The following is a 13,529-nucleotide window of genomic DNA, read 5'->3' on the forward strand; positions in this document are numbered from 1 at the left end:
CTCTCTCTGAAGTTCCTCAATTCACTCCAAAAGAGTCTTCAGTTTCCAATTTTGTGTAGACCCCAATCGAAGAGCATTAATGACCAAGGATGATCACCTTCTTTTTCAATTCCTCTTGATAGCCAAATCCTTGCAGATGAGGAGACCATGTATCTCCGAGAATTCTGTCTTATTGTTCATTCCTCTAGGAAGTGGTTTTGAAGGGGTTTAAATCATTAAAACCAACTGTCAAAAGATGACATGAAAGGATTATAGCCCATGGATTCACAAGACACTCACAATGTGAAGGGCATGAATCAAAAGATGCAACTGTTGTCGAATGTGAAGAGCATGAAGTGAATGAACCAGAATAAAATATGGATTCACATTTGTTACATCACAATTTCAATGCATGTCGTCTGCACTCTAGTACTATGACTTGTGTACATTTAGACATATAGTATCACAAAGTATCTTTTGCTAAGGATACAAGTAGAAGTGAATATGCCACTTAAGGAGATGGGTGGTCTCATTGTTGAAGGGTGTGGTAATGTTTGTGTCACATTGAATAATGTTGTTTATACATTCAATAATGTTTAACACGCCCTTGACATGAACACAAATCTATTTTTTCCCTAATAATGGAATAACCAAGATGCTCAAATTTTGAGTCAACTTTTAAGGCACTTATGGTCAAAACTCTCCACAATGACAAGGTGATTGCAGTTAGCATTCGTGAGAAGCATTTGTACAAGCTCGTTGATCCCTGTCACGACCCTGTCATGGAGGAATCAAATTAGGAAAAGATTTCGAAAATTGTTTTACTCTGTATGACTTCACAATTTTCTGTTGTCAACTATATCAAGAAAAGATTCTAATGTGAAGAAACAGTACAACACTCCTTGAAAGAACTGAATCTGGTATCACAGTATCAACAAACCAATCAAAGGTAACAACAAGTAAAGCACTGAGTGGATAAATCAATGTACTCAGGTAAAACGGCAATTGAATACTATAGGAGGATTGATGAAGGAAGTACTACCGATTCATTAAACTAAATCAATGTTAAAGAATGATAGCTAAATGAAGACTCTTGATTAAATGCAGACCAGTCTAAGTTAAACTAAAGGGATTACAATCTGTGCTGGCTATGAAGAGTTACAATCTGGGAAGACACCTCTCTGTAGAAATGCTTTCTTTTTGTGTTGATAATATGTTTGGATGTTATACTAATCGTAAGTCCACTGGCTTATTCAGTTGTTCAATCCTAAACTTCTTTAGTAAATGGACTGCAGGTGTCAGTAAGACTAAACCTTGGAAAAGCCAAGCTCTTGGTAGATGGTATTTTGTGTATATACAAACAATAAATTGTAGAACTGTCACTGCATGATGCAAAGTTGAATTAGAAAAGAAAGATGAGTTTTGATAAAGCCAGATCCCACATATAAAGGTTTTAGTGTTGGTAGGGCATTGTGAAATGTGCCCGTCATCTCCTCTTTTACTATATTTTTTATTGGGCAGAGTAGGCAACTCAACTTGGTGAATTTAATGAAAGAAGGAAGAAATAATGCAAAAGGGGAAAGGTAGGAAGCCTTAGCCAATCGCCAAAGCATATAAAGGTTTTAGTGTTGGTAAGGCATTGTGATATGTGTCCCTGTCATATCCTCTTTTACTACATTTTTTATTGGGCAGAGTAGGCAACTCAACTTGGTGAATTTAATGAAAGAAGGAAAAGATGGAAACCTCTGTGAAGAGTAGGTCTTGCTGTGAGGTTTTTACGCCATTGCCCCATTGCAAATGAGGATCCCCCTTTTTTGCTATGATAGGTTTAAGTGGTAGAGCAAGTTTGGCAACAATTTGAAATATGACATCTGGCCGTGAGATTTGTGGAATGATCCAATGGGTTTTCTAAAACTGGTGTTAAAACCTTGTTTCAGACCTGTTCACGAGGGTTTGCAACTATCTCATTTTGTAAGTGATGAAAAATTATGAAACCCACTTCATTTTAAAGTAGACTCATATGGCTAAACGTTATACTTTGTTTCAAATTGAATGGTGTAGTATTGTGAAAGAATGCTAATGCCCTAGCAGGCAGTGCAGCATTAATTCGTTGCTTATGACAGTATTCTTTAATGTCTGATTGTTTAGATGATCTTCAAAGGTTCTTAAAAGTTGTTACATAGCTGGATAATGTTAAGGAAGAATCCAATATCATTCTGAGACTGCATGACAACTAAAGGATGAGTTGATTGTGTCAAAAGGGTAAGTAGCCCCCATACAGTGTTAAGGGTCCTTTGAAACATGCAGGGAAACCTGGTTTCACTATTTCGCAACAGGCCTATGTGTCCTCTTGCGAAATGGCGACAACATTAAACCTACAAGTGGTTGAATGATGATCAAGATCTGATCAGTTTGGTTATGATGTGGAAACTGTGATCAGAATAAAAGCTGATTGAAAATGAATATGTGGTCATGTTAGGAACTTGGGAACGCATTTATAGACAGTGAATAAAAGATAAAGTATATTGTTACTGACAAGGTATGTGTGCAGGACCTAATGCAGATGTGGATGTGGAACTATGTTCTGATCAGGTTTTTGAGTTTGTGATCAGAGTTTCGACAAGTGTGTTGTTGCAGGTATGATAAAGGCAGGACTCAATATTGATAGGTGATTGAAGATGAATGCAGGTCTAGAATGGTAGAACTAAGGTGGAATGGTGAGGTATGGATGCCTACTTAAATGGGTAAAGGTAATGTTTGTGTTGAATGTTTGTAGATGATTCACTGAGTAATGGAAAAAAGTATAAAGGTGTTAACGACCAATTTAATGATATAGTAACATGTGAGATTGTACTTCCTTGTTGATGGAAGAAGATTAATGAATTGGCAGTGTTTGTGGGATGATGTTTGTATTGAGTTCATGATTTTAATGGATTTGGAAGAGGATTGAGGAACCTATCAAGGTTCCATACTGAAATTTGTAATGTTGATGAAGATTTTGATCAAAATGCCTGTAATAAGTTGTTTGTTTGATGAAGGGATGATTGGATCAACATGATCCTGAGCAAATGAAGGACGTTGTAGGATGCTCTGCATCACTGTGGCCCCAAATTTAATAGTATAGTCCTAAATCTGCCTCGTATATGCTGAAATTCAAACTCGTGGGGCTTAATGTGTAACGTGTGGGCCTGGAATTAATGTTTATGGCCTTAAGCTTATAACACAGGCCCTAAATCCGATTATGAACTCAGTATGGAAGCCTTAATCTAATAATTGCTTACCCCAAACAGTTCGACCCAAGTATTAATCCATTCATTATCGTCTCAAACCACTTGCAAGACAATTTGAACTAAGGGCAGAGCAGTTTAGTCTCTGGTTGCCATTGAATTTCCAAGTCAGGAGAAGGGATTCGAATTCCAAGCTTGACCCATACCAAATATAGGCTTTGTAAGCTATATATCCAAGAAGATTACAGCAAGAGAGGGCCTCGAATTCTAGACCTGGGTACAAGAAAAAATCTGTTAAAGGTGATAGCGTTGGTCAACCTGGAAACAATATGATCAAATCTGACGGTTCTTCAATCTGCGATTTGACTGATCACCCCTTACACAAGTATATGGCTGTTGATTATCTCTTGTAATTCGATCTCGTATTGATTATACTCATGATGGAACTGATTTTATTAATCCAAACCAAATTCTAAATAGGATTTGTGTTATAGTCAAGAACTAGTTCTTAGTGTGCCTCTTGGAACAAATGTGATTGAGCCGACATGTCTATTTGCCCTTAGTTCTATATATATCCAATGGAGAATGCTAGAGAAAGCACCATTGAAAACTACAAATCGTACTATCTCTGCATTCAATATCCATTGAATTTAAAATGTCATTTCCAGAAATTACTGTTCAAAGTTCGAATATCTTCATAGCTTTGAGATTGCTGATCTATACTTGTCAAAGAAGAAACAATTCAGAAGTCTGAAATAAACAACAGTCTATTATTAAGTTTACTGAGCATTTATATGGTATCAGAGCCTAGGCCAGAAGATCAGAGGTAAACTTAAGAAATCTGAATACCTACGCTGATAGAGTTCTGCCACACTTCTTTCATTCAAAATGACAAATCCAATCATGTTTGAAGATCGCCTTGAGGTAGCCAACAACTTCATAGCATGGAAACTAAGAATCATGATGATATTGGATGAGCACAAAGTGGATTCATATGTGAAAGATAAAGGGTCAGAACCTACGGATGAGCCTGAAAAATCCCAATGGATTGAAAATAATAAGAAAGCTATGAAATTGATAGTGGATTCTGTGAGAGACCACATGGTACCTATTCTGGCAAAACAAACAACCGCATACCTTATGTTGAAATCTCTAGAGAGCACCTTTGAGATAAATAATATAGGGAGAACCCTAGCACTCAAAACACAGTTGAATCTTATAAGTATGAATAAAGGAGAATATGTGACTGCCTACTTCAAGAGAATAATAGAATTGTGGGATCAACTATCAAACATAGGGCATGAGATAGAAAGCAAAGAATTATCCCTTATAGCTCTAAGTGGGTTACCAACTAATGGAAATCATACAAGCAAGGCATAAGTGCAAGGTCAAAACTCCCAAAGTTAGACCTCCTCTAATATCTAACTTTTACAAGAAGCGAGGCAATTACCAAAAGGAATAAAAAAATAATTCATAAACGAAGATCTTGATGTTCTGAATGCTAAACGTCAAAAGAAAGGAAGAAGAAGAACTTCAAAAGGAAGATTTTTTTTCATGTTAAGGGCAAGGAAAGGAGAGATGTTCCACAAGGCCAATGTTTTAGATGTGATGAATATGAACATTATGCTGCCAAATGCCCTAATAGACTTAAGAAACAAGCAACCTATGCGAAAGTTAGGAAAGCAAATACAGAAGAAGATCCTGAGAAGTTCCTATTCTATTTAGCACTATCAAATCATGTATCAAACAAAGTTAATACTTGGGTGATTGATAGTGGGTCTTCTAGACACATAATTGGATTCCGAAAAAACATCTAGATATGATGGTTGAAGAAATTGAGAAAGAAGTAACCATTGGAGATGACTACGCACATTCTGTAAAAGGAGTAGGGACCTGTAACATCAAATTAGATTTTGGCATCACTATACAACTACAAGATGCATTATTTGTACTAGGAATTAAAAGAAACCTAGTATCTATATCTGACCTAGAAGATAGTGGATATAGAGTCACTTTCATGAATGGAAAAGTCTTGGCATGGCCAAAGAATTCTATGTTTAAGAAGGCTAAATCAATAGGTGTAAGACATGGATGCCTATACAAACTCTACATTGAGTCAAAATAAGCACTCATTCATGAAACCCATGACTCCCATGAAATTTGGCATAGAAGATTAGGGGCATATACATTTTCAAGCTCTAAAATCTATGGAAAAATTAGTGATAGGACTTCCCAAGCTATACGTAACCCATAATGGACAAGGTAAGGGGTGTGCTTTATGGAAGAACACTAAAGGATACTTCCAAAATAGTTGAAGCACAATTGAAAATGTATTGGAATTAGTTTGCACAGACTTATGTGGACATATGTCAACCCCATTGATGGGAGGATCTCTATACTATGTAATCTTTGTGGATGATTTCTCTAAAAAGACCTAGATCTACTTCCTGAAATGCAAAGAGTCAGAAGAGATCCTTAAGAAATTTAAAGAATTCAAAGCCCTAATAGAAAACTCATCTGGAAAGAAAATTAAAACCCTAAGAACATACAATGGGAAAGAATTCACTTCAGAGATCTTGAAAGAATTTTGTATTAATGCTAGGATTAAGAGGGAGTTCAGGGAGTTCACTATACCCTATAATCCTCAACAAAATGGAGTAGCTGAGAGGAAAAATAGAACCATTATGGAAGCTACAAAGTTAATGATGTTTGATCAAAACCTTCATACATCGTTTTGGACAGAAGCATCAAGAACAACTGTCTACATACAAAATAGATGTCCTCACTCACATCTTGATAATAAAACACCAGAAGAGGCCTTTATTGGCACAAAACCCGATCTAAGCTATTTTAGGATATTTGGATGTCTTGTATACATACATGTGCCTGAAGAGAAAAGGACAAAACTAGAACCTTTTGGGAGAAAAGGGATTTTTGTGGGTTTCAATGAAACTTGTAAATGCTACAGGATATATCTACCCGATCAAGACCAAGTACAGTTAAGTAGAGGTGTCACCTCAAGGAAGACATTGTCTTCAAAAGATCAAAAGGTTCAAATCAATTAGAAAGTTAGGACTCACCTGAGAACATGGAGGAAGAACCTACTTCTAAGACTTAGAGGGAGCAACGAGAATAAAACTCTATTGAAAACCATACTGATCCTGAAATTTAGAGGGAGCAAAATCATAATGTCAACAAAAGGAAACAACCACTTTGGGCTAGAAATGTTGTTGAGGAAGCGGAAAACTTTGCTGCACCTAAAGGCACTTTTAGAGAGAGTAAGATGCCTAATATATTATCAAACTATGTAGCACTAATGAACGAGATTATAAATTCAGAACATACTAATGTAATTGAAGCTCTTAAACACCAAGCATGGAAAGATGCAATGACAGAAGAGTATCAGTCCATTCTAAGAATTGACGTGTGGGAAATAGTACCTAGACCGAAAGGAAAATCTATTGGCTCCTCTAAATGGCTCTTCAAAATTAAACATGATGCAGACGATAGTATAGAGAAATATAAGGCACATTTTGTTGCAAGAGGTTTCTCACAAAAGGAGGGAATTGATTATGAGGAGAAATTTGTACCAGTTGCCAGATATACATTTGTTAGAGCGGTTTTAGCCATTGCTGCAGCAAAGGGTTGGAAGGTACACCAAATGGATGTAAAGACGGCATTTCTAAACGAGACTATTGAAGAGGAAGTCTATCTAGAACAACTTGATGGATTTGTGATTTATGATGCAGCATCCCATGTATGCAAATTGAAGAAAGCCCTTTATGGGCTTAAATAGACTCCTAGAGCTTGGTACGAGAGAATTTGATACATACCTTACATGTTGATATTAATTCTATATGTTGATGACCTACTGATCACTAGAGAAGATCACCTAATTGCTCAATGCAAGAAGGACTTGGCTTCAGAATTTGAAATGAAGGATCTAGGTCTACTACACTACTTTTTGGGATTGAAAGTCTGGTAGAAACTTGATGGTATCCTACTAAATCAAGGAAAATATACTATAAACGTTCTGAAAGAGGTTTGGAATGCTGAATTGTAGGCCTATGCCCACACCATGAACACAAACTGACTGAAATTGAAGGAAGAAGTAGCTGAATCCAGATTTGCAGATCCTACTATATAGAGAAATCATTGGATCCCTAATGTACTTGGTTAACACACAACTTGACATTTGCTATGCAGTGAATGTCTTGAGTCAATTACTGTGTGAACCACATGAAATACACCTTCTTACTGCGAAATACATTTTGAGGCACCTACAAGGTACTATTGGATATGGACTCAAACATAAGAATGTTGATCTAGAATTGCATGGATACTCAGATTCAGATTGGGCCAGAAGTGTGACTGATCGTAAGAGCACGTTTGGATGTTGTTTTAGTTTGGGATCAGCCTTGATCTCTTGGATAAGCAGGAAACAACCTTCTGTAGCACAAAGTTCTACCGAAGCCAAATACATTGCAGCTGCCATAGGAGCTAGGGAAGCAGTATGGCTTTGAAAATTGATTGTGGGACTGTTTGGAAAGTCCTTAAAACCTACTACTATTCATTGTGACAATCAAAGTTGCATCAAGCTCTCAATTAATCCTGTTTTTAATGATTGATCAAAGCATATATAAATCCCTTATCACTACTTGAGGGATATGGTTGAAAGAAAAGCAATTCAGTTAGAATATATATGTACAAATGATCAAACAACAGATATCCTCTCCAAGCCTCTCTCTAGAGTTAAGGTGGAGCATCTTAGATAGAAACTTGGTATGGTTGAAATGTAAGTAATTGAGACTAAATTTCAAAATTGTTCTTTTGTACTAATATATTTAAAAAAAAGATTATTAATGTGTAAACTCTTTTGTCATATGTATGAGCTTTATGGGCCTCACCTATATATATTACTGAAAGTTGACAATCTTTTTGATAATGTACACTTGTATTTAACATTGCAAAGTGACAACTTTACAATGTCTACTATCATGCTGACTTGATAGTTAATCTCTTAGACAAATTGATGGATATCATGCTGACTTGATATCTCTTGTAGATCAATTCTGTCTTAATGAGATGATTATGGTGGACACTATGTGATGTATTGTTCGTGGACATGCCATGACATGTTATGTAGACATCATGCGACGTGGTGTCAGTGCACATAACATAACTAGGATATACAAGTATCATGCTGACTTGATATTCTGTATACTCCTTGATATCAAGTGCTAGCTGATATCTAAACTATTCACACCTTGTTGTCTTCCCTAGCTAAGAGGGAGTGATAAAGGTGATAGAGTCGGTCAGCCTGGAAACAATATGATCAAATCCGACAGTTCTTCCATCTGCAATTTGACTGATCACCCCTTACACAAGTATGCAGCTGTTGATTATCTCTTGTAATTCAATGTATTATTGATTATACTCATGATCAATCATGATTTTATTAATCCAAACTAAACTCTAAATAGGACATGTGTTATAGTTAACAATTAGTTATTAATGTACCTCTTCGAACAAATGCGGTTGAACCGACATGTCTATTTTGCCTTAGTTCTATATATATCCGATGGAGAATGCAAGAGAAAGCACCATTGGAAACTACAAATCGTACTATCTCTGCATTTGATATCCATTGAAGGTAAATTACCATTTCCAGAAATCACTGTTCAAAGTTCGAGTATCTTCATAGCTTTGAGATCGCTGATCTATACCTGTCAAAGAAGAAGAAATTCAGAAGTCTGAAATAAACAACAGTCTGCTACTAAGTTTACTGAGTATTTATAAAATCAGAGAAAATCAGACCTCGACATGGAGTCATGACAAATTTTCCCCATCGTGGCAGGTCAAAATTGAAGGAAAATGTTTTCAAAATCATTTAAGTACACAAACCTGGGCAGCCAAGTGTTCCAAGTTCAACAATTTCAGAGTAGTACAAGGCTGCAAATTTCAAATATGGGTCCATCATCAGAGAAAATCAGATCTTCTATTTTGCAGATCTGGGAATAGCGATCCAGATTCTGATATCACACAAGGATAGAGCTGAAAGAAACATGGAAGAACAATCAAATTAATCAAAATTTGGGCTGCTAACACTTCAAATCTTGAGAAAATCAGACAGTACTACAAATTGCAAAACAGAGCTGCAAATGGAGAGGTGATTACATTAGAATCAGAGATCAAACTCAGAGACTTTTAAGCACTAGGTAAAATTTCAATTTGTATTTGGCATGGGTATCAAAAATTTCAAAGAAAATTTAGTTTTAGATTTTTGTGTGAAACTCAGAATGTTTTGGTATCAGCAAGGTGAGGTAAGCAACGATGCCTCATTAATTTTTCATATGGCATTTAAGGCTGATACCTTACAATTCACGATCAGATTTTATTGTTGAATAAGTATTGGAAGGAAATCTTGTAGATCTAGGCTCCATTTTCATTTGAGCATTTTGGGTTTTAGATTCAGGACCATGACTAAGTCTGTGGTATGAGAGATGCAGCCCTTAGTTTGTTAAATATTTCCTTGACATGAATTATTTAAAAACACCAGTGCTAATGGATGATACTGTATGGAAGGATGATAGCAATCAAGGCAAAGGATGTCAAAAGTTCAAAGTCTAAGGCTACCAGGAAGGATGAAAATCAAAGTAGAAATGTAAACTCAGTGGTAGCATTCAAGATGGATTTCAAGGTATAAGTACAGAATAGTGACTAAATCTACCAGCCAAAGGAAGAGATTATCAAAATGAAATATTTTCCATCATCAAAGAGGGGTATTTATGAAGCCTATAGGGTGAGCACGCTCAGGTGGTGCCCATTTCTTCAACCAATGAGAACATGCCAAGTGTCCCACTAGGGGTGCTTCATCATGTTGTATCTAGATTCATTGAATGTGTGTCAAGAGAGAAAAGATAAAGGAAAGAATATTCTTATAGACGACTTAATGTAAATACAAGTGGCATCATCTTATTGGTTCGTTAAATGGTGGCCTCTTTTTATAAGTTCCTTTCTACAAGCTTCTAACTACACTCTTTTATGATTGGTTAACAAAAGGACATGCGGTTTTATCATTGGGCCATTGTTCGGTATCTTCTCTTGCAAGATTCTAAACAACTCAAAATATTGTTATCAAAAATTTATCACTGAGGGCAAAAAATCAAGATATTTGGAGTTAGAGAAAAATATTGGGAACTTAAAACATTGCTTAAATTCATCTTATGAGTCATTAAATTAGTAAACAAGCCAAACAAGCTGATCTAAATATATATAAACTCAAATATGGTGCAAAACTGCATCATCATGTGGAATGTCAACGACCACCCCAATTTAGCTAATGAACATTTGCAAAATAAATTGTTAAAGAGTTAGAGAGCAAGGTGAAAAGTAAAACCAATTTTAGTAACTTAATTTTTATCTACTTTTCATGCATATGAAAGAATCTAAAAATCCAAATATTGTACGTGGGGTTTGAGTGTTTCTTCCTCTCCTTGCAAAGTCTAAGGAGAATAGCTTTCCCATTGCATTCTAGTACTCTTCCATCTTAGCTACAATGAGGTTTCTCACCACAACCTCGGGTACCATCCTCTGAATTCATTAGTGAGGCCTTCTATGACCTCTCCACTGGGATCCCCATAGGATGGAGAAAAGCTAAAATGAGGGTTGAGGAAGTACCCTGTCGCATGAATGGGTTGGTGGAGCTAATTGTTCTACCTCCTATCAATAATTCCCTATATGGGGTCGAATTTCCCCCTTGTAGTAATTTTTGATAGCCTAGTAATTTTTGATAGCCTTTTTGGCCCTATTCATGGCCTCATAAAGATACCTTATCCCATCTACCAAGTAGAGAACTCTAACCAAGGGCTCCGTCACCTACAATTGAAAAGTAGATAAAGATTATCATTAATCATTAGAGACGAGTTACAAATTAATAATGAAATACTCGATTCGAATACAAAAAAATTTAAATATTCAACTTTTGAAGTTTACAAGTTACCTTCACAGTTTTTCTAGCAGTTTGTAAAAATTGTTTGTCAAAGATGATGTATGCAACACTGGCTTGATCAGGCTTCTTTGAATAAATTGAGTCTAGCTATGTTTGACTGACAAATATTTGCTTCAAAGAGGTCAAAGAAGTAATACCACTTTGCAATGTTAAGAAAATCGTTGCAAACCTTGTGATTGCAGGTCTAACCAACTCGCTCCCGTGGGCGTGTTCTCTCATCAAGCAGAGAACCCAAGGGTAATTGTAGACATTCTGTTATCTTTCATGCATCCTCTACAACCTGTTTCACCCAATTCAATTTCCCATGTCCTCCAAAAGAAGGTCAAGGACTTGTGCTGCACAAGGAGACCAAAAAAGTGTGCTATACATAGCTTGGAGGATCCTACCCGCTGCCACATATGCTGATCCATTGTCGGTTATGATTTGTACCACATTATCAACCTCCAATTCCATTGTAACTTTCTCTAACATTAGACCCAAACTAATAATCGTGATTAGAAAATAAAAAATATACTTAAAAAGGAGTCGCAGTGAGATACTTTGCATTTCAGAAATGGCTGCCTGTATTGCTAATTCTGCCCTTTCCCTTTTCAACTTGTTCTCTTCTTGGATTGTGAGCAAGACATTCATCTCTCTTTATTTCTTTAGTGTTGAATTTACAAAGCCTTTCATCATGCTTTGTGATCCTTCCAAGGTGGTATTTCAAATGAGATATACCTCCACTAATTGGTCCTTCACATTTTATGCATATCACAATATTATAATTGGGAACTTAAAAATAGGGCACGTGCCTACATATCCATATGGACACACATCTAATGGAGCACTAGTAGACCTGCAGCTGACCCAGTTTTAGAGGTATTCATATGTGCCATTTTAATGAAGATTTAGCCTACACATACAAATTGAGGCACAAATTTAGAAATTCAATAAAGAAATTCAGAAACAAACTAAATTAGTTTAAATCCTTAACTTGAAAGAAAAAATAATAAAAGCATAGGTCATGAAATGTTTAGAAATGGAAGGCACAAATATAGAAATTTAGAAACAGGCTAAATTAGTTTGAAACTTTAACGAGCGATATTTTAATCCTATGCTTCTACTAAATTACACTAATGCATCCAACTATATTTATGAACTTACACCAGCTTGTGCTAATATGTCTTATCAGTCTCTTGTTGTGATCTTATACATACTTTCAATCTATAAACATCCACATGATCTCCTTTTTGTTTTTGACCAAATCTGGTAGATGTGCCGAATGGAGATTGTTTATTTATCTTGTTTCTTTGTGATAGTTCTTGAACATGCATTTTGAACTTATGTTTTTTATTGTAGCATAATTTACCAGGGGAAGTAAATGTTGGTTTAGCATGAATTTCAAGTTCAATATGATGGCCTATGTCCATTTAGGGTTGAAGTCCAAGCAATTGTTTGAGAAACCATCCTTGTTTCTGTGGAAAGGTTTCCTTATTTTAATACTATGTAATAACAGCTATATTTACTCATATATTTTTTTAACTTGAATATGCCATACTGAATTTATGGTTAAGGTTCCAGTATCTCCATAGAATTTGATTTTTTCTATATTTCTGGATTTCAAGGGAATGATCCTTGTGTCAGTCATGACTTTCATTGTATACTGTTTGCATCCACGAATTAATATCTTTAATCTTTCTGTTTTCATTGTTTCATTGTATCAAAATCTAACTAGTTACTGTATTGTTGGATTTTCATTAAATTTTTATGATGCACTCATAGGTAACCCAGTTTTAAATAGTGTCTGAATTGCGTAATCCTACTTTGCAATTGAAGCTTGTCTCCACTGTTGAGAATTAGCTAGGGAGAGTTTACAAACACATTGCAAGCCTACCAAATGTGATTCTAAATTGTTTTTAACCTTTGATGAGGAAGAGTTTGGTTGGTTGAAGTCTTTGAGAGCAGTATTATCAAACTTCTTGACTTCTGAGGTTTTATTCTTAAGCTTTTTAAATCCTTGCAGCGTGTGCTAGTCACTCTTGTTTCTCTATCTTCGAAGTTTTCTAAGCTTCACAATCTCTAACTTTGTGCATGCTTCCTGTTATATCTTGGACAACAGGGTTTGAATTTCTTGGCTTGCATAGATTGTCCAGTATGTTGATTGCTACGAATTTCTTGTTTTCTTTCTTTCTTACATGGCTCATTTTCCTTGAAGTGAGGTTGAAAAGTTCTTTCAAACTTTTGTGTTAGAAAGTAATGTTTGATGGTTACTTGAAATTACATATTCTCTATTGTGAAGTTTCAATTCTTATATGAATCTGACGGTTTAATGT

General features: G+C 35.7%; 1 protein-coding gene across 1 annotated transcript in view; it reads left to right on the forward strand.

Annotated features, from left to right (window-relative positions):
- The window catches only part of LOC149551832 (cell number regulator 6-like), a 40,530-nt gene that overhangs the window by 2,334 nt on the left and 24,667 nt on the right, over positions 1-13,529 (forward strand). The window lies entirely within an intron of this gene.

Source organism: Cupressus sempervirens, chromosome 6 (genome assembly GCF_028749045.1).
Source record: "Cupressus sempervirens isolate cs-2001-9-10 chromosome 6, ASM2874904v1, whole genome shotgun sequence".
Lineage (NCBI taxonomy): Eukaryota > Viridiplantae > Streptophyta > Pinopsida > Cupressales > Cupressaceae > Cupressus > Cupressus sempervirens.